The sequence below is a fragment of the Procambarus clarkii genome, chromosome 11, assembly GCF_040958095.1.
Source record: "Procambarus clarkii isolate CNS0578487 chromosome 11, FALCON_Pclarkii_2.0, whole genome shotgun sequence".
In the NCBI taxonomy this organism is placed as follows: domain Eukaryota; kingdom Metazoa; phylum Arthropoda; class Malacostraca; order Decapoda; family Cambaridae; genus Procambarus; species Procambarus clarkii.
The window spans coordinates 31867673-31888519 of record NC_091160.1 but is presented as its reverse complement, the minus strand read 5'-3'; the positions used below and the strand labels follow the sequence as shown (position 1 = coordinate 31888519).

The 20847-nt window shown below is 47.7% G+C and overlaps 1 protein-coding gene across 7 annotated transcripts in view; it reads right to left on the bottom strand.

Moving 5' to 3' along the window:
• The window catches only part of LOC123758368 (uncharacterized), a 136680-nt gene that overhangs the window by 81872 nt on the left and 33961 nt on the right, over window positions 1-20847 (bottom strand). The gene's annotated exons all lie outside the window — the stretch shown is intronic.

The window sequence follows — 20847 nt, the reverse complement described above, 5'->3', positions numbered from 1 at the left end:
GGACCTCGATATAAGCCTATGTATATCGAAGCTTTTATAGCACACAGGCTTCCTGTCTCCTAAGAAAATGAATTGTTCTTGCAGGACCCTACTGGCTAGGTGGCTGTCTGGCTAGGTGGCTGTCTGGCTAGGTGGCTGTCTGGCTAGGTGGCTGTCTGGCTAGGTGGCTGTCTGGCTAGGTGGCTGTCTGGCTAGGTGGCTGTCTGGATAGGTGGTTGGCTGTCAATTTGCACGTCAGAGTGGCTGGGTGGACGATTTTCTGGATATCTAACAGAGTGAATGGATTGACATTGAGTGCGTGTGGCCCGCTCGCACCTCGTGTGTGCGTGCGTGTGTGTGTGGGGGGGGGGGACACGTCAGCCGGCACTATACCACACACAGTGCCAGACATAACCTACCCAAACACCAGGTTAAGGTCAGGAACACCGGTGCCTGGTGCCTCTCACAGTGCCACGGGAGGGGGGGGGGGTCACAGTTGTGTGAGTGCGTGCGGGCGCGCGCGCGCATACCCATCAGTACCCACCTACCAGTGTCTACGAGGGGAAGGTAATTATCAGGCGAAGGCACTAAGCCATTACGACTATATACAGGCAGGTCTACGGAGGAGTGAGGTCTATATTTTCTTATGCCCCGTCCACTACCCTTCTTGTGCCTGTTGCATTGTTGCATTTGTCTGTCGAATCTGGCCTGGACGTTGCGGCTGGAGGTGGCTTCCACAACCTCGTCTTTCAGTACATATTCGAACACAGGGTTCGAGCATCTCCTTACATTCCGTCGGCTCAATTGTTTCCAGCTTCCACCTGTGTCCTCCTGGTCCTATTTTCTCCCGGGGGGAACCCTTTCAGGATTCAGTTGAAGCCCAGGTTGCTATAATTTTGACCGTGTAGTGGTCTCAGGCGCTTGCTTGGGAGCAGTCAGAGCACAGGTTCGAATCCTGCTCACGGCCGTAGCTTAACCCATTCTAGCTCCGCCACCAATCTTGTTGGGATCCTTCACATTTATTTCAATTTTGGGTTTATGCTTCACAGGGTGGGGATTCCATGCCGGCGCTGCATATTCCAGTGTTGGTCTGACGAATGGTGTGTAGACTGCCTTGAAGGAGTAATGATTCAGGTTTCTAAACGACGTTCTTATATTTGCCAGCGTCTCATATGCTGCTGATGTTATCCTGTCTAGGTGTGTCTCGTGTGTTGGTGTTGGAACTATATTTACTCATGTCTCTGATTCCTGTAGCTGCCTTCCCCTTATGGTGCAGCTGCCTTCCCCTTATGGTGCAGCTGCCTTCCCCTTATGGTGCAGCTGCCTTCCCCTTATGGTACAGCTGCCTTCCCCTTATGGTGCAGCTGCCTTCCCCTTATGGTGTAGCTGCCTTCCCCTTATGGTGCAGCTGCCTTCCCCTTATGGTGCAGCTGCCTTCCCCTTATGGTGCAGCTGCCTTCCCCTTATGGTGTAGCTGCCTTCCCCTTATGGTACAGCTGCCTTCCCCTTATGGTGCAGCTGCCTTCCCCTTATGGTGCAGCAGCCTTCCCCTTATGGTGCAGCTGCCTTCCCCTTATGGTGCAGCTGCCTTCCCCTTATGGTACAGCTGCCTTCCCCTTATGGTGCAGCTGCCTTCCCCTTATGGTGTAGCTGCCTTCCCCTTATGGTGCAGCTGCCTTCCCCTTATGGTGCAGCTGCCTTCCCCTTATGGTGCAGCTGCCTTCCCCTTATGGTGTAGCTGCCTTCCCCTTATGGTGTAGCTGCCTTCCCCTTATGGTACAGCTGCCTTCCCCTTATGGTACAGCTGCCTTCCGGTCTCCTGTCTCCCGTTCCCATTTTAATCACCTTACACTTCTTGAGATTGAATTCTGCGTGAGCGTGCGTGTGTGGGCGTGCGTGTGTGGGCGTGCGAGTGTGTACGCGTGGGCGTACTTACGCATTTGTCAATGAAAATATTAAAACAAATTTTTGTATAAACTAGTTTTAACTGAGGTACGAGTCTGGCTTACAGGCCAAGACGAATGTCATGGAGGAAGGTGTGTGAGAGAGAGAGAGAGAGAGAGAGAGAGAGAGAGAGAGAGAGAGAGAGAGAGAGAGAGAGAGAGAGAGAGAGAGAGAGAGAGAGAGAGAGAGAGAGAGAGAAGAGTGAGATAAAAACAGGTAATAAGAGAAGACACCTAAACCACTAAGAAACACTCAAGTTTCCCCAAACAAACACAACATAAGACATGTTTCCCATCTCACACTTGTAAGTTCTGTGATGACTTTTTTCCCCAAATTTCTTATTCTTAAAACTGAATTTATTGACTCGCCTCAATTGTCGCCTGTCAGTCCTTCTCACCACATGACGTTTGTTGATGTTAGTTTGAACGTTGATAGTTTGTGATCAAAGTCTGTAGTATCTGAGACGAATGTTCCATAGTTATTTCTTCACCGTTTGTGAAGATCACGTCAAGAATATTTTGCTTCCTAGTTGGCTCTGTTTGAAACTTTGTCACAAAATTCTCTTGGCCTGTGATTGGTTATTTCCACAACCCGTCCTCTTAAAAATAACGTCGATTTCCGCTGGTATGCGCTATGGCCAAAAGTGGATGTAATTTGAAATGAAATCGGCTCACATAAGTGACGGACTGTCCCGTTTTCTGTTTGAGTCGTCCGGCTTACTCGGAAAGGTTAGGAGAAAAACTTTCAATTAACGTTTTTCATAACGTTTTGAAACTTTATGAGAATGTCCTGCCCACCTAACCTATCACAGGACCCTTAACTTACTGTTGTTGATAAAAAAAATCTAATTTATTTTCATTTTTTTTCAAATTACGTCCACTTTCGGGCCTACTGGTAAACGGCCAAAAGCGACGTTATTTTTTAGAGGACAGGTCGGAAATTTACTGTTACAATATTATCGTTTGATATTCTCCATCTTGACAAGCACCTCCAAAGGATACCTGATCAACCAGGCTGTGACTCATACGTCAGGCTGCGAGCAGCTGGTTCCAACAGCCTGGTTGACCAGTCCAGCAACCACGGGAGACATCTCCCGTCACGCAGGGTGCAGTCGCACCTTCACAGATCTCCAGTATCGGCTATTGATACTGGTAATGGCTCAAAAGGGCCACCATTTACGGGCTATTCATGCCCGTGCCACCTTTTGGGTGGCTTAATCTTCATCAATCATCAATCAGTCCAGCAACGAGTAGGCCCTGGTCGACGACCGGGCCGCCAAGCCCCGAAATCATCTCAAGGTAACCTCATGGTAATCTTAAACTGAGTAGACTCAAGTCTCCCACAGTGGTGAAAATATTCTCCACAGCGGGTTTCCACGTAAGTGAGGCAACTCTCTATTGTGTTGATCTGTGAATACCTCAGCCAGAACATTAAAGAACTCAGTGCATACAAGTTCCTCTCGGACATTCATACCTATGACTCCACTTGATATATTTATTATATCACATCTATATACGTTCTAATTTGGGATCTAAATGTCACTACCCATTGTAATCTCTCTCGTGGGTTCCCCCGAAGGTTGCTCCAGGATTCGGAAAAACAAAAGTATTTAGTAAACATCATTCCACACCTGTCTCCAGCAGCACATTCCACACCTGTCCCCAGCGACACATTCCACACCTGTCTCCAGCGGCACATTCCACACCTGTCTCCAGCGACACATTCCACACCTGTCTCCAGCAGCACATTCCACACCTGTCCCCAGCGACACATTCCACACCTGTCTCCAGCGGCACATTCCACACCTGTCCCCAGCGACACATTCCACACCTGTCTCCAGCAGCACATTCCACACCTGTCCCCAGCGACACATTCCACACCTGTCTCCAGCGGCACATTCCACACCTGTCTCCAGCGGCACATTCCACACCTGTCTCCAGCAGCACATTCCACACCTGTCTCCAGCGACACATTCCACACCTGTCCCCAGCGACACATTCCACACCTGTCTCCAGCGACACATTCCACACCTGTCTCCAGCAGCACATCCTACACCTGTCCCCAGCGACACATTCCACACCTGTCCCCAGCAGCACATTCCACACCTGTCTCCAGCAGCACATTCCACACCTGTCCCCAGCAGCACATTCCACACCTGTCCCCAGCAGCACATTCCACACCTGTCCCCAGCGACACATTCCACACCTGTCTCCAGCAGCACATTCCACACCTGTCTCCAGCGACACATTCCACACCTGTCTCCAGCGGCACAGACCAAAAACCTCCCCAACGCCATATACAAATCTGACAGACATCAGAGTTGCTTTCAACAAGGTGGACCAGGAGTCATTCAGGAGAGACCCCACATGAGACCACTCTGCCTATAGTCGACTCTGCGGCCCCTGCAGGAAAGCCATTAATAAAACACAAAACTTCTGGCGTTATCAGACGGCAGAACAACGTGATTAGGATACGTAAGATTATCTGAAGCAGAGTGTAGGACAAAGGTGTTTTTATCACAGGTGGGGAAGGTTATGGTAGCGGGGGTACCACAGTCCATGTGGAGCTTGGTGCGTATGTTGCCTGCCAACACTAACAAGGTGGTGGGTTGACGCACTACACGGCTCCAGTGCAACCCGGTAATTACGAGGCGAGAAGGCGTGGCAGGGGAACTGGTGCTCGGTACCAGCTAAGGCAGCTGTGTACCGGTACACCTGACTCGTGTACTTATAGCTGTGTACCGGTACACCTGACTCGTGTACTTATAGCTGTGTACCGGTACACCTGACTCGTGTACTTATAGCTGTGTACCGGTACACCTGACTCGTGTACTTACAGCTGTGTACCGGTACACCTGACTCGTGTACTTACAGCTGTGTACCGGTACACCTGACTCGTGTACTTACAGCTGTGTACCGGTACACCTGACTCGTGTACTTATAGCTGTGTACCGGCACACCTGACTCGTCGTGCTCATGGGGGGTCAGGTGTGTGTGAAAGAAGGCATGGGTTGTCTTTCACAATATGTGTAAACGTGAGCTCCGATTCCTGGGCCCCGCCTTGTCACCCAGCTTGGGCTGGCGTAATGCCACCCTATACCACCTAAAGGTTGGTTATAATTGACGTCGCGTATAGAGGTGCCTCGGAGCGTTACTTCCTGTGGCACAGTGTTCCACTCACTGCTCCCAGGAGCTCCTGTTTCTTGCTCGCGTGTCTACGTCACACGTCAGTCCCTGGCACTCACTCCAGGGGAGTACAGTCCGAGGGAGGGACGGTACACGGGTACACTTAATACCACAATATACACACCCAGGCGCCTGACAGCTGGGTGGACAGCGCTTCAGATTCGTTGTCCTGAGGTCCCGGGTTCGATCCCCGGTGGAGGCGGAAAATAATGGGCAAAATGTTTCTTTCACCCTGATGCCCCTGTTGCCTAGCAGTAAATAGGTACTCGGGAATTAGTCAGCTGCTACGGGCTGCTTCCTAGGGGGTGTGTAACAAAAAGGAGGCCTGGTCGAGGACCGGGCCGCGGGGACGCTAAGCCCCGAAATCATCTCAAAATAACCTGAAGATAACCCAGTGTCAAAACAATTTTCTGGTTCTTACTAATCTTCACATGTCTACAAATATACAAATTACCTGGAGTATACCTGGAGTATACCTGGAGTATACCTGGAGTATGACCTGAAACGGGTTCCAGGAGTGCCACACCCCGGCCTCGGATCATATGTCTCTCGTGGTAACTTTATCTAAACGGTTGGTGCCGGCCCCGCGAGGCCCAGGGGCCAGATTCACGAAAGTACTTAGTCAAGCACTTACGAACCTGTACATCTTTTCTCAATCTTTGACGGCTTTGGTTACATTTATTAAACAGTTTACAAGCATGAAAACTTTCCAATCAACTGTTGTTATTGTTATAAACAGCCTCCTGGTGCTTCGGAGCTCATTAACTGTTTAATAATTGGAAACAAAGCCGCCAAAGACTGAGGAAAGATGTACAGGTTCGTAAGTGCTTGCGTAAGAGATTTCGTAAATCTGGCCCCTGACACCCATCACAACCCAGTTGGTCCAACTCCCTTGAAGGAACTTTGTCTGTTTCATCAACACGCTTACTGGTGTTCGCTAATATTTCTTACCAGGGTAATGAAGACCTTTTGGGAGGAAATTGAAGAAATTATATAACATTAGTATGTTATATACTATCTCTCTCTCGTCTCCTTTCTAAAGTGTATTTTGAGTGTTTTGAGACGGTCTGAATAATTTAGGACCGTTTTAAGGGAAAAGGGAGACAGCCCCCGTATTATAGGGGACAGAAAGCCTGTATATATATATATATATACACATACACACACACACACACACACACCTCACCCCATACAACTTCACCTCGTCCACATATGTATTTAGCCCCAAAAAGTGCGCCTCGTGTATTCATTCTTTACCTGAAGATGTTCCAGAGTGGAGCGTCACATTCACTCCAAAAAATCTACCACTTACGGGTTATTCATGTCCGTGCCACCTCTTGGCTGGCTTAATCTCCATCAATCAATCGATATCCAATTCTTTTAACAGTCATTGTGGCCTAGAGTGAAAGTACTGGACACGCTAAGGTGCCTCGAGCCCCTAGCTGTCTGGGTTCGAATCCTTCTGGGATAAAGAGTTTTCTGTTTTATGTATATATATATATATATATATATATATATATATATATATATATATATATATATATATATATATATATATATATATATATATATATATATATAGATATTAAATCAAACTCTAGAACCCAGGTATGGCTATAAAAAACAATAAGACCAGTCTCCGTGGTGCAGTGGTAAGACACTCGCCTGGCGTTCCGCGAGCGCTATGTCATGGGTTCGTATCCTGGCCGGGGAGGATTTACTGGGCGCAAATCCTTAACTGTAGCCTCTGTTTAACTCAACAGTAAAATGTGTACTTGGTTGTAACAACGATTCTTCGCGGCAGGGGATCGTATTCCAGGGAACATAGGATTAAGGACTTGTCCGAAACGCTACACGTACTAGTTGCTGTACAAGAATGTAACAATTCTTGTATATATCTCAAAAAAATATAGGAAACATAAAACTATTTGCTTAAGTTGCCCCTTTACCTTGGCCGGCTTCAAAACGTTTTCTTTAAAATGTACGTTCTGTTCGAAAATGGTAACCAGGAGTTTATGGGTCACTTATGAAATACTAGTTCTTTCCATCGACATCAAGTACGTATATACATAAGATACAATTTATTATTTATTTATTTATATAAAGGAAGGTACATTGGGTTTGTGAGAATACATAGCATAGTATTTGTTATAACCATTTAAGGTTGTAACAGATCCCATGAGCACCACACCAGAAACAAATACCTATTTGATATTCCAAGAGTACAACTTAGTCAAACTAGAAATGCTTTACAAATCAAGGTACCCAGAATGTGGAATGACCTCGTAGGGGCCTCGTAGCCTGGTGGATAGCGCGCAGGACTCGTAATTCTGTGGCGCGGGTTCGATTCCCGCACGAGGCAGAAACAAATGGGCAAAGTTTCTTTCACCCTGAATGCCCCTGTTACCTAACAGTAAATAGGTACCTGGGAGTTAGTCAGCTGTCACGGGCTGCTTCCTGGGGGTGGAGGCCTGGTCGAGGACCGGGCCGCGGGGACACTAAAGCCCCGAAATCATCTCAAGATAACCTACCTTACCCCAAAATGTCAACCCATGTCTACGATTTTAAACAATGCTGTTTTGTTGACCAAATTGTATTTTTGCTTTTTTTCTACCATGTTTCCCCCCCCCCCCTTTGTTCATTTTTTTCTTATTTTTTCTCAACACAATTTATACTTTATTCTCAATTAGTATTAAGTTTTAGTCTTAGTGTTTTTCCTGCCCGAAACGCTTAGCGTAATAGTGGCTTTAGGCATTGTATGTACTAACTTTATCTATACATCCATCAACTTCTGTATTTCACCTTGTATGTGTGTACTTTACCTGAATAAATATTTGTATTTGTATTTACATTCTTGTAAAGCCACTAGTACGCGCAGCGTTTCGGGCAGGTCCTTAATCTAACAGATAATTTTAAGTAGGTAATTTCTAGCAGAATTAATAATATGATAACAGATACATTGCAAGAAAGAAAAAAATGAGATAAGAGAGATCAGTAAGTATATTAAAGCACATTGGAATATTAAAGCTCTGATTGATTACATTGACAGCTTGATTGGTAATTTAAACAAGATTAATAGACACCATACAGCAGATTGATAGCACATATAAGAAGACAGCAATGATCACAATGGTAAAGTTGTTTGGATTGGGTACATAAAGATTGGGAGATTGGGTAGTACTAGATACAGTGCAATTTTACAGCACAAGGTAGGAAACTATGAAGATGAAATTAGGTACTTTTTGGTTTTGTTTTTGAATGAGGCAAAAATTGGACAGCTTTTCAATTTATTAGGGAGTGAGTTCCATAAACTGGGTCCCTTTATTTGCATAGAGTGTTTACACAGATTAAGTTTGACTCTGGGGATATCAAAGAGATATTTATTTCTGGTGTGGTGATAATGGGTCCTATTACATCTGTCCAGGAAGAGTTTCAGAGCAGGATTTGCGTTTAAGAACAGGGTTTTGTTAATGTAGTTGACACAAGAGAATGTGTCTTGCGTGTGCCCTGTGTGTTAAATAGCCTGTCTTTATCTACCCTATCAATTCCCTTGAGAATCTTGAATGTGGTGATCATGTCCCCCCTAACTCTTCTGTCTTCCAGCGAAGTGAGGTTTAATTTCCGTAGCCTCTCCTCGTAGCTCATACCTCTCAGCTCGGGTACTAGTCTGGTGGCAAACCTTTGAACCTTTTCCAGTTTAGTCTTATCCTTGACTAGATATGAACTCCATGCTGGGGCTGCATACTCCAGGATTGGCCTGACATATGTGGTATACAAAGTTCTGAATGATTCCTTACACAAGTTCCTGAAATGCCGTTCTTATGTTGGCCAGCCTGGCATATGCCGCTGATGTTATCCTCCTGATATGGGCTGCAAGGGACAGGTCTGGCGTGATGTCAACTCCCAAGTCTTTTTCTCTCTCTGACTCTTGAAGAATTGCATCTCCCAGATGATACCTAGTATCTGGCCTCCTGCTCCCTACACCTATCTTCATTACATTACATTTGGTTGGGTTAAACTCTAACAACCATTTGTTCGACCATTCCTTCAGCTTGTCTAGGTCTTCTTGAAGCCTCAAACAGTCTTCCTCTGTCTTAATCATTCTCATAATTTTGGCATCGTCCGCAAACATTGAGAGAAATGAATCTATACCCTCTGGGAGATCATTTACATATATCAGAAACAAGATAGGACCGAGTACAGAGCCCTGTGGGACTCCACTGGTGACTTCACGCCAATCGGAGGTCTTACCCCTCACCGTAACTCTCTGCTTCCTATTACTTAGGTACTCCCTTATCCACTGGAGCACCTTACCAGCTACACCTGCCTGTCTCTCCAGCTTATGTACCAGCCTCTTATGCGGTACTGTGTCAAAGACTTTCCGACAATCCAAAAAAATGCAGTCAGCCCAGCCTTCTCTTTCTTGCTTAATCTTTGTCACCTGGTCGTAGAATTCTATTAAGCCAGTCAGGCAAGATTTACCCTCCCTGAACCCATGTTGGCGATTTGTCACGAAGTCTCTTCTCTCCAAATGTGTTACTAGGTTTTTTCTCACGATCTTCTCCATCACTTTGCATGGTATACAAGTCAAGGACACTGGCCTGTAGTTCAGTGCCTCTTGTCTGTCGCCCTTTTTGTATATTGGGACCACATTTGCCGTCTTCTATATTTCTGGTAGGTCTCCCGTCTCCAGTGACCTACTATACACTATGGAGAGTGGCAAGCAAAGTGCCTCTGCACACTCTTTCAGTACCCATGGTGAGATCCCGTCTGGACCAACAGCCTTTCTAACATTCAGATCTAGCAGGTGTCTCTTGACTTCCTCTCTCGTAATTTCGAACCCTTCCAAGGCCGCCTGGTTTACTTCCCTTTCTTCTAGCACAATGACCTCACCTTGTTCTATTGTGAAGACCTCCTGGAACCTCTTGTTGAGTTCTTCACACACCTCTTTGTCATTCTCTGTATACCTGTCCTCGCCTGTTCTAAGTTTCATTACCTGTTCTTTCACTGTTGTTTTCCTCCTGATGTGACTGTGGAGTAGCTTTGGTTCGGTCTTGGCTTTGTTTGCTATATCATTTTCATAATTTTTCTCTGCTTCTCTTCTCACCCTGACATACTCATTCCTGGTTCTCTAGTATCTCTCTCTGCTTTCTGGTGTTCTGTTTTTCCGGAAGTTCCTCCACGAACTTTTGTTCAGTCCCTTTGCTTCCATACATGTCCTATTATACCATGGATTCTTCTTTTGCTTCTCGGATTTTTCCCTTTGGAACGGGATGAACTTGTTTACTGCCTCCTGACACTTTTGGGTGACATAGTCCATCATATCTTGTACAGACTTAGCTCTGAGGTCTGTGTCCCAAGGTATTTCACTTAGGAAACGTCTCATCTCCTCATAGTTCCCCTTTCGGTACGCCAGCCTTTTGTTTCCAAGTTCTTTTTGGGGGGAGATAATTCCTAGCTCTACCAGGTACTCAAAGTTCAATACACTATGATCACTCATTCCCAAGGGTGCTTCCATCTTGACTTCCCTTATATCCCACTCATTTAGGGTAAATATCAGATCGAGCATGGCTGGTTCATCTTCTCCTCTCATTCTTGTTGGATCCTTGATGTGCTGGTTCCTTCTGTACTCACCTAATTGTTTCATTACAATTCAGCTCCCTTGCGTGTTTGTGTGCGCGCGCGCTTGAGTGCGTACAAATGTATATATTAAGATTATCACTATACAGTTCAGATGAATGTATATGGTAGCAGAGAAAGAAGGGAGAGGTGAGGTAGATGCGTGCATGAGAGAGAGAGAGAAGCAGAAGCAGGTTGTAGGGCAGGCATTGGAGAAAGTGGGAGGTATGTTGACCACTGCCTGGCCAGGTCAAGTCCTGCACCACCACCACCACCACCCACCAGCACCACCACCACCACCCACCACCACCACCACCACCACCACCACCACCCACACCACCACCCACCACCACCACCACCACCACCCACCACCACCACCACCACCACCACCACCATCACCACCACCCACCACCACCACCCACCACCACCAATAATTATACTTGTATACAAGCCGCCTAACATATGGATGAACAAATAAGAAATCTGGAGGTATACGAAGACAATGACGACCACCTGGAGGATGAGGTGCTGAACAACATCTTCCCGACACGCCTCCCGCCTCACAAGACGAGTCGGAAGATGACAGATCATAATATTGTACTAGAAAACTGTGAGGCAACAGCCTAGACCCCCCTCCCCCCCCCCACACACACACACGCACGCAGCATACTAAACCTGACCTTGCTGGCCAAGAATGCTTATCCAGATTCCGAGGATACAAGGGTCGACTACCTCACAACGCGACGCGATCATCAATATCGAGCACCAGCAGTAACTAGTCGGTGACAGGCGGGCCATTAATATGCCCCGCCGACCCGTGAGACCATAGCCTGGTGGGGCATCATGACCACTCCACCTCAGGGGCCACGCCGGTAACCATCAACGTCGACCCAACGTCAATCCAACGTCGACCCAACGTCGACCCAACGTCAATCCAACGTCGACCCAACGTCGACCCAACGTCAATCCAACGTCGACCCAACGTCGACCCAACGTCAATCCAACGTCGACCCAACGTCAACCCAACGTCGACCCAACGTCAAGGCCAGGGTGCACTAGCAAACCACTTGCCCGCTGGGGTTCGGGACAGACTTACACCACAGCCTCAAGACACAGGTCAATAAAGCCCACTAGCTTACCTCAAGAGAGCTACGGGTTATTCATGCCCGTGCCACCTCTTGTGGTGGCTTAATCTTCATCAATCAATCACCTCTGAAGTCAATCACCTCATTAGTGAGAGTCACCTCTCACTGAACGGGGGTGAGAATAGCTTGAGCTACCTCATCCCTTTGTGTGTATTTTACCTCAATAAACTTATTTCAATTTCAATTCAAAGCATGGCCCACAGATCTGTTTTGGGACATTTAAACTTGGCAACTTCATCGCTATCCTCGTGATATCTGGTAACTCTGGCATCATTACTGAGCCTCACAACCCTTACGTTTTCAGCATTAAACTGTATTTTTCAACCCATTCGTCCATTTCAAAACCTTTTCTTGAGCGTCTTAAAGCGATTTTGAATCTTCTCTTAAATTAACTTCCAGCCCAATTATGGTATCGTCTGTAATTGTGCAAATGTTGGTGCTCAGTGCAGGTAAACAAGAGAGGTCCCAGGGACCAGCCCTCGGGCACACCACCTCAGTGCAGGTAAACAAGAGAGGTCCCAGGGACCAGCCCTCGGGCACACCACCTCAGTGCAGGTAAACAAGAGAGGTCCCAGGGACCAGCCCTCGGGCACACCACCTCAGTGCAGGTAAACAAGAGAGGTCCCAGGGACCAGCCCTCGGGCACACCACCTCAGTGCAGGTAAACAAGAGAGGTCCCAGGGACCAGCCCTCGGGCACACCACCTCAGTGCAGGTAAACAAGAGAGGTCCCAGGGACCAGCCCTCGGGCACACCACCTCAGTGCTGGTAAACAAGAGAGGCCCCAGGGGCCAGCCCTCGGGCACCCCACCTCAGTGCTGGTAAAAAGAGAGGCCCCAGGGGCCAGCCCTCGGGCACCCCACCTCAGTGCTGGTAAAAAGAGAGGCCCCAGGGGCCAGCCCTCGGGCACCCCACCTCAGTGCAGGTAAACAAGAGAGGTCCCAGGGACCAGCCCTCGGGCACACCACCTCAGTGCAGGTAAACAAGAGAGGCCCCAGGGGCCAGCCCTCGGGCACTCCACCTCCAGCAGATATGTTTGGGAAGACTTGGTGTATGGCGCTGACGTGTGCATTACGGTTGTTAGGCTGTGTTTGGGGGTTAAACTTCAGCTGTTGGATCCAATCTATTAGCAGTAGACTGCTACGCTAGTTTCCGGAGCTTTGAGCCCTTGAGGTTGTTATACTAGCATTTTGAGTTGATGTATTTAGTGTGCCTAGAACACCACTCCAGAGTTCATACCATTGCACTACTAGTGTGTAGCTTAATGCGAAAACGCCAACGATAATCCCTGGAAACACAAACCGAAACTGTCTCTATTTTCCGCTTGTTACAATTTGTAATAAAGTTGTTACATCTTGGCTTAATGTGTTTATGACGTATTAGAACGTTGTGACAACTTCCTATATTGATTGTTGTTATAACTGGTTAGGAAGTGTTAAAACTTGTTCGAGCGTTGTACCAACGTCGTAGTTTTGGTGTGTGTTTGGCGGGACGTCACTGGCCAAAACGCCATGCCCATTACGGACTCCTAAATACTAGTCACCTGACTTATCTTTGCATGCTTAGTGCACTGACCCATCACCTCACTTCACCTGTACGCCTTACTCCTTCGCCTGTCACCTGACTGTTCACCGGCCGACAGTCCGGTCATAAACCAGGAGGACTCCTGGTTGACGGCTGACAGCTCGCATACCAACAGAAATGCCGCAGACCGGTTGATCAAGGCTGGTTTGTACACAAGTTACCTCTGGAGAAATAAACTGTCCTCAACACGTCCGTGGAAAGAAACTTATCATTCACCTCTTGAGGACTGTCGGGAGTGTGTTGGCAGTTCACTTTATACTTGAAGGAAAGGTATTTACACCATTTGAGGCCATTAATGACTATATCGTTAACTATTAATAGTACCAATATTCTTCTCGTTACTTTCTATATATTTCTTTGACTCTTTTGGCGACACTGTTATTTCCGGCCGAGTCTTTCCTTGTGGGGGACGAGGGTGTTCAGTAAGAGCTCTGAGCACCGGTGGCACATCTGGTTCTATGTTAGAACTACGGGCGAGGCGCGGCCCATAGGTGCACATATCCATCACAATCTGGTTGATCCGTCACTACCTGCAGGAACGTGTTTCATTCTTTGCATGCTGGGACGATATTAGATTAGATCGATTAGATCGAATTGAGTACTTGGCATTATCCCTTGTCCTTTTGTTCTTTGTGTCCGTCTGTTCTTTAGCATAGAGTGATGACCTGGTCGTTCACAGACATCTTCATCCTCCTGGTGTGTGGACTCACCTATTTGCACTAAGGGGTATAAGGGGGCCTGACAGCTGAGTGGACAGCGCTCGGGATTCGTAGTCCTTAGGTTCCGGGTTCGATCCCCGGTGGAGGCGGAAAGAAATGGGCAGAGTTTCTTTCACCCTCATGTGCCTGTTGATCTTCCAGTAAATAGGTGCCTGGGAGATAGACAGCTGCTACGGACTGCTTTCTGGGGATGTGTAACAAAAATGAGGCCTGGTCGAGGACCGGGCCGCGGGGACGCTAAGTCACGAAATCATCTCAAGATTTCAAGAAGATACTCACCTATTTGTGCTTGCGGGGGTTGAGCTTTGGCTCTTTGGTCCCGCCTCTCAACTGTCAATCAACTGGTGTACAGATTCCTGAGCCTACTGGGCTCTATCATATCTACACTTGAAACTGTGTATGGAGTCAGCCTCCACCACATCACTGCCTAATGCATTCCATCCCTTAACTACTCTGACACTGAAAAAGTTCCTTCTAACGTCTCTGTGGCTCATGTGGGTACTCAGTTTCCACCTGTGTCCCCTTGTTCGCGTCCCACCAGTGTTGAATAGTTTATCCTTGTTTACCCGGTCGATTCCCCTGAGGATTTTGTAAGTTGTGATCATGTCTCCCCTTACTCTTCTGTCCTCCAGTGTCGTGAGGTGCATTTCCTGCAGCCTTTCCTCGTAACTCATGCCTCTTAGTTCTGGGACTAGTCTAGTGGCATACCTTTGGACTTTTTCCAGCTTCGTCTTGTGCTTGACAAGGTACGGGCTCCATGCTGGGGCCGCATACTCCAGGATTGGTCTTACATATGTGGTGTACAAGATTCTGAATGATTCCTTACACAGGTTCATGAAAGCTGTTCTGATGTTAGCCAGCCTCGCATATGCCGCAGACGTTATTCTTTTTATGTGGGCTTCAGGAGACAGGTTTGGTGTGATATCATCCTAGATCTTTCTCTCTGTCCGTTTCATTAAATACTTCATCTCCTATTCTGTATCCTGTGTCTGGCCTTCTGTTTCCACCGCCTAGTTTCATTACTTTGCATTTACTCGGGTTGAACTTCAACAGCCATTTGTTGGACCATTCACTCAGTCTGTCTAAGTCATCTTGTAGCCTCCTATCATCCTCTGTTTCAATCCTCCTCATAATTTTTGCATCATCAGCAAACATTGAGAGAAACGAATCTATACCCTCTGGAAGATCATTTACATATATCAGAAACAGTATAGGGCCAAGGACTGACCCCTGCGGGACTCCACTCGTAACGTCTCGCCAATCTGAGACCTCACCCCTCACACTGACTCGTTGTCTCCTGTTGCTTAGGTACTCCTTTATCCTATGGAGAACCTTCCCTTTCAATCCAGCCTGCATCTCCAGCTTTTTCACTAGCCTCTTGTGTGGTACTGTATCAAAGGCTTTCTGGCAATCCAAAAATATGCAGTCTGCCCACCCTTCTCTTTCTTGCCTTATTTTTGTTGCCTGGTCGTAGAATTCAAGTAACCCTGTGAGGCAGGACCTGCCATCCCTGAACCCATGTTGATGCTGTGTTACAAAGTTTTTTCGCTCCAGATGTTCCACTAGCTTTCTTCGCACAATCTTCTCCATCAGCTTGCATGGTATTCAGGTTAGGGACACTGGCCTGTAGTTCAGTGCCTCCTGTCTATCCCCTTTCTTGTGTGTGTGTGTGTGTGTGTGTGTGTGTGTGTGTGTGTGTGTGTGTGTGTGTGTGTGTGTGTGTGTGTGTGTGTGTGTGTGTGTACTCACCTATTTGTACTCACCCATTTGTGCTTGCAGGATCGAGCATTGACTCATGGATCCCGCCTTTCCAGCAATCGGTTGTTTACAGCAATGACTCCTGTCCCATTTCCCTATCATACCTAGTTTTAAAAGTATGAATAGTATTTGCTTCCACAACCTGTTCCCCAAGTGCATTCCATTTGTCCACTACTCTCACGCTAAAAGAAAACTTCCTAACATCTCTGTGACTCATCTGAGTTTCCAGTTTCCACCCATGTCCCCTCGTTCTGTTATTATTACGTGTGAACATTTCATCTATTTCCACTTTGTCAATTCCTCTGAGTATTTTATATGTCCCTATCATATCTCCTCTCTCCCTTCTTTTCTCTAGCGTCGTAAGGTTCAGTTCCTGCAGACGCTCTTCATATCCCATCCCTCGTAACTCTGGGACAAGCCTCGTCGCAAACCTCTGGACCTTCTCCAGTTTCTTTATGTGTTTCTTCAGGTGGGGGCTCCATGATGGCGCGGCATACTCTAAGACGGGTCTCACGTAGGCAGTGTAAAACGCCCTAAAAGCCTCCTCATTTAGGTTTCTGAATGAAGTTCTAATTTTCGCCAGTGTAGAGTACGCTGCTGTCGTTATCCTATTTATATGTGCCTCAGGAGTTAGATTAGGTGTCACATCCACTCCCCGGTCTCTTTCTCGAATCGTTACAGGTAGGCTGTTCCCCTTCATTGTGTACTGTCCCTTTGGTCTCCTATCACCTGATCCCATTTCCATAACTTTACATTTACTGGTGTTAAACTCCAGTAGCCATTTCCCTGACCATCTCTGCAACCTGTTTAAGTCCTCTTGGAGGATCCTACAATCCTCGTCTGTCACAACTCTTCTCATTAATTTTGCGTCATCCGCAAACATTGACATGTATGATTCCACTCCTGTAAACATATCATTTACGTAAATTAGAAAGAAGATTGGTCCCAGCACCGATCCTTGAGGTACTCCACTTGTTACTGTTCGCCAGTCCGACTTCTCGTCCCTTACCATTACCCTCTGGCTCCTTCCTGTTAGGTAGTTCTTCACCCATACTAGGGCCTTTCCGCTTACTCCTGCCAATTGTGTGTGTGTGTGTGTGTGTGTGTGTGTGTGTGTGTGTGTGTGTGTGTGTGTGTGTGTGTGTGTGTGTGTACAGGCAGTTGTGCCAGCGTAGTGTGAACTGTGGTCTACCCCCTCCCGCCATTCACTACATAAATGACTGCTCAACAAATTCCTCAGCCTATACCGGGCTATAGTCATATCATGTTAGTTACACCTGGGCTTTTAATGACAGGTTCCGCGACCCATTACCCATACAGTCTCTCTCTCTCTCTCTCTCTCTCTCTCTCTCTCTCTCTCTCTCTCTCTCTCTCTCTCTCTCTCTCTCCCCCTCTCTCTCTCTCTCCCCCCCTCTCTCTCTCTCTCTCTCTCTCTCTCTCTCTCTCTCTCTCTCTCTCTCTCTCTCTCTCTCTCCCTCCCTCTCCCCCTCTCTCTCTCTCTCCCTCTCTCTCTCTCTCTCTCTCTCTCTCTCTCTCTCTCTCTCTCTCTCTCTCTCTCTCCCTCTCCCCCCCCCCCCCTCTCTCTCTCTCTCTCTCTCTCTCTCTCTCTCTCTCTCTCTCTCTCTCTCTCTCTCTCTCTCATCGTAATTATTTCCGTTATAATTTACGCACCAGTGAACACTGAGAGAGAGAAAAGTGTCTCATCTGGAATGTCATTCACAGTGATAAGGACCAGTACTGACCCCTGTGTGAGGTCACTGGCACCATCCCTCTTCTAGCAAGTCCTCTCCTCTCATTGTCTGGCTGTTGTTGCAGAGATGCTCCAGTGTTGCAGAGGTGCATCAGTGTTGCAGAGGTGCTCCAGTGTTGCAGAGGTGCTCCAGTGTTGCAGAGGTGATCCAGTGTTGCAGAGGTGCCCCAGTGTTGCAGAGGTGATCCAGTGTTGCAGAGGTGCTCCAGCGTTACAGAGGTGCCCCAGTGTTGCAGAGGTGCTCCAGCGTTACAGAGGTGCTCCGGTGTTGCAGAGGTGCCCCAGTGTTGCAGAGGTGCTCCAGCGTTACAGAGGTGCTCCGGTGTTGCAGAGGTGCTCCAGTGTTACAGAGGTGCATCAGTGTTGCAGAGGTGCTACAGTGTTGCAGAGGTGCTCCAGTGTTGCAGAGGTGCTCCAGTGTTGCAGAGGTGCTCCAGTGTTGCAGAGGTGCTCCAGTGTTGCAGAGGTGCTCCAGTGTTGCAGAGGTGCTACAGTGTTGCAGAGGTGCCCCAGTGTTGCAGAGGTGCTCCAGCGTTACAGAGGTGCCCCAGTGTTGCAGAGGTGCTCCAGCGTTACAGAGGTGCTCCGGTGTTGCAGAGGTGCCCCAGTGTTGCAGAGGTGCTCCAGCGTTACAGAGGTGCTCCGGTGTTGCAGAGGTGCCCCAGTGCTGCAGAGGTGCTCCAGCATTACAGAGGTGCTCCAGTGTTACAGAGGTGCCCAGTGCTGCAGAGGTGCTCCAGCGTTGCAGAGGTGCTCCCATGTGTGTAACGGGGCAAGGGGGGGGCAGGAGAGGCCTTACATAATAGAGGTGAAGCTAGAGAAGTGAGCCAGTACAACAGAGCGTCTGGTCCTGTTGCTTTAAGCAATTCCCTGACTTCTTAAGTACCTCCCCCCCCTTCATCTCTCTCTCTCTCTCTCTCTCTCTCTCTCTCTCTCTCTCTCTCTCTCTCTCTCTCTCTCTCTCTCTCTCTCTCTGTCTCTGTCTCTCTCTCTCCCTCCCTCTCTCTCCTATGCATCGCCGCCTCTTCATATCTCTTCAGCAAATCAAACTTCATTAACATATTGAGTGACTGAAATGTGTTTAATATTTACACTTCAGTTTCAGCGCATCGGTTTCACACCTGCATTGTACATCTTATTGTATAGAAATTTTAATTTGAAATTGAGTTCCTTGTCACTCTTGTCTTCACTATTTCTCTCGTACAAGTTCTCCCTTCCTCCTTATTGCTGTAGAGCACTCTTGTGTAGCGGCTCAGGTGATGTCTGGGTCTCTGCCTCCTCCTCCTCCCGTACCGCTCCCACCATTTTCTATGGACGGGTACGTGCACCATTTTCTATGGACTGTTACGTGCGCCATTTTCTATGGATGGGTACGTGCATCATTTTCTATGGACGGTTATGTGCGCCATTTTCTATGGACGGTTACGTGCACCATTTTCTATGGACGGGTACGTGCACCATTTTCTATGGTCGGTTACGTGCACCATTTTCTATGAACGGTTACGTGCACCATTTTCTGTGTAATACAAGTTGCATATGACGTGTTGTACTATATATATACCTGCACTGTCTTTATCATTTCCATGTCTTTCCAGCACGCGAGGCAGCCCTGTCTATGTCTTCGTTCATGTACGGTAGCAACGCCTTTCCCCCTCCCTCCTTCTCTTCTCTCGAATTAAGGAAATTGAATTAATTAATTGAATCTCTTGAAGTATTCTTGTCACTACATCCCGCCGCCTCCTCATATCTCTCCAGTCGGATACTATAAAAGACTTTTGCTCTCAACACGATGTAATTCTCTCGGCGGAAATCTAGTGTGGTTTCCCGTCTTTGTGTGGCGTTCATGACTCCATGTTCTCTCTTAACTCTGTGTGAATAATGACTTACTGTAAATATATAGCTCTTGAAATAGCATTGTCTCTGTAACTAGCTGACATTGTAACCATAAGGTGTGAAGGATAGATGAAATTGTTTATGTAATAATCTAAGATGAGGTCTGATAAAGACCTTTTGTGCCCTCTGTAATGCTTTTTGCGCTACCGGTCACAGGATGAGTATAGGGTGCACAATAAACTAGCCGCCTTCGGCGGCAACAATAAAAAAAATCAATCTGTATGAACTCCGATACCAACATATTGACTGTGTATTCTTCCTTTCTGTTGCTGCATACTACATACACTTGACAACGAACGATCAGTTATTTCCAAACCTGTGTCGAGTGGTTAATATACTCGCCTCACCACCGATAGGTGCTGGGTTCAGTTCTTGGGCAGGAGAGAGAGAGAGAGAGAGAGAGAGAGAGAGAGAGAGAGAGAGAGAGAGAGAGAGAGAGAGAGAGAGAGAGAGAGAGAGAGAGAGAGAGAGAGAGAGAGAGAGACAGAGAGAGAGAGAGAGAGAGAGACAGAGAGACAGAGAGACAGAGAGACAGAGAGAGAGAGAGAGAGAGAGAGAGAGAGAGAGAGAGAGAGAGAGAGAGAGAGAGAGAGAGAGAGAGAGAGACAGAGAGAGAGAGAGAGAGAGAGAGACAGAGAGACAGAGAGACAGAGAGACAGAGAGAGAGAGAGAGAGAGAGAGAGAGAGAGAGAGAGAGAGAGAGAGAGAGAGAGAGAGAGAGAGAGAGAGAGAGAGAGAGAGAGGAGGGTCGTGTTACATCAGGGATGACACCCAACCCTCCCAAGTAGGAAGACAAGGGGTCAAACCTCACCTGACGACCACATCGTCTCATAATTCAACACTTAAGCCTTTGTCTCGACCAGGTCCTGTCCCTGTCGGGTCCTGTCCCTGTCGGGTCCTGTCCCTGTCGGGTCCTGTCCCTGTACGGGTCCTGTCCCTGGGCTCCTGTCCACGTGGGACCTGCCCCCGGGGGAGAGAGAGCGTGACCAAGAGGGCCCTCTAACCCCTCACGTGTAACTACTTGTGTCTGGGGTCCCCGTGCATCACTATCATCGCCCCAGATCACCAGCTGGGTATGGTGATATCTCTGGGGGTTGCTCGTCACCATCACTTACGTCATCACCATCCAGGATCCCATTACACTGTGTAACCATTTTGTCCCGAGTGATCATGTCTCCAAGGCATAGAAATTGGCTCATGTTTCCCCCCCCCCCCAAACTTTGCTTAGATCTTTGCCTCAGCTTAAGGAAGCCTCAGCGTTGTTGGTCTGAT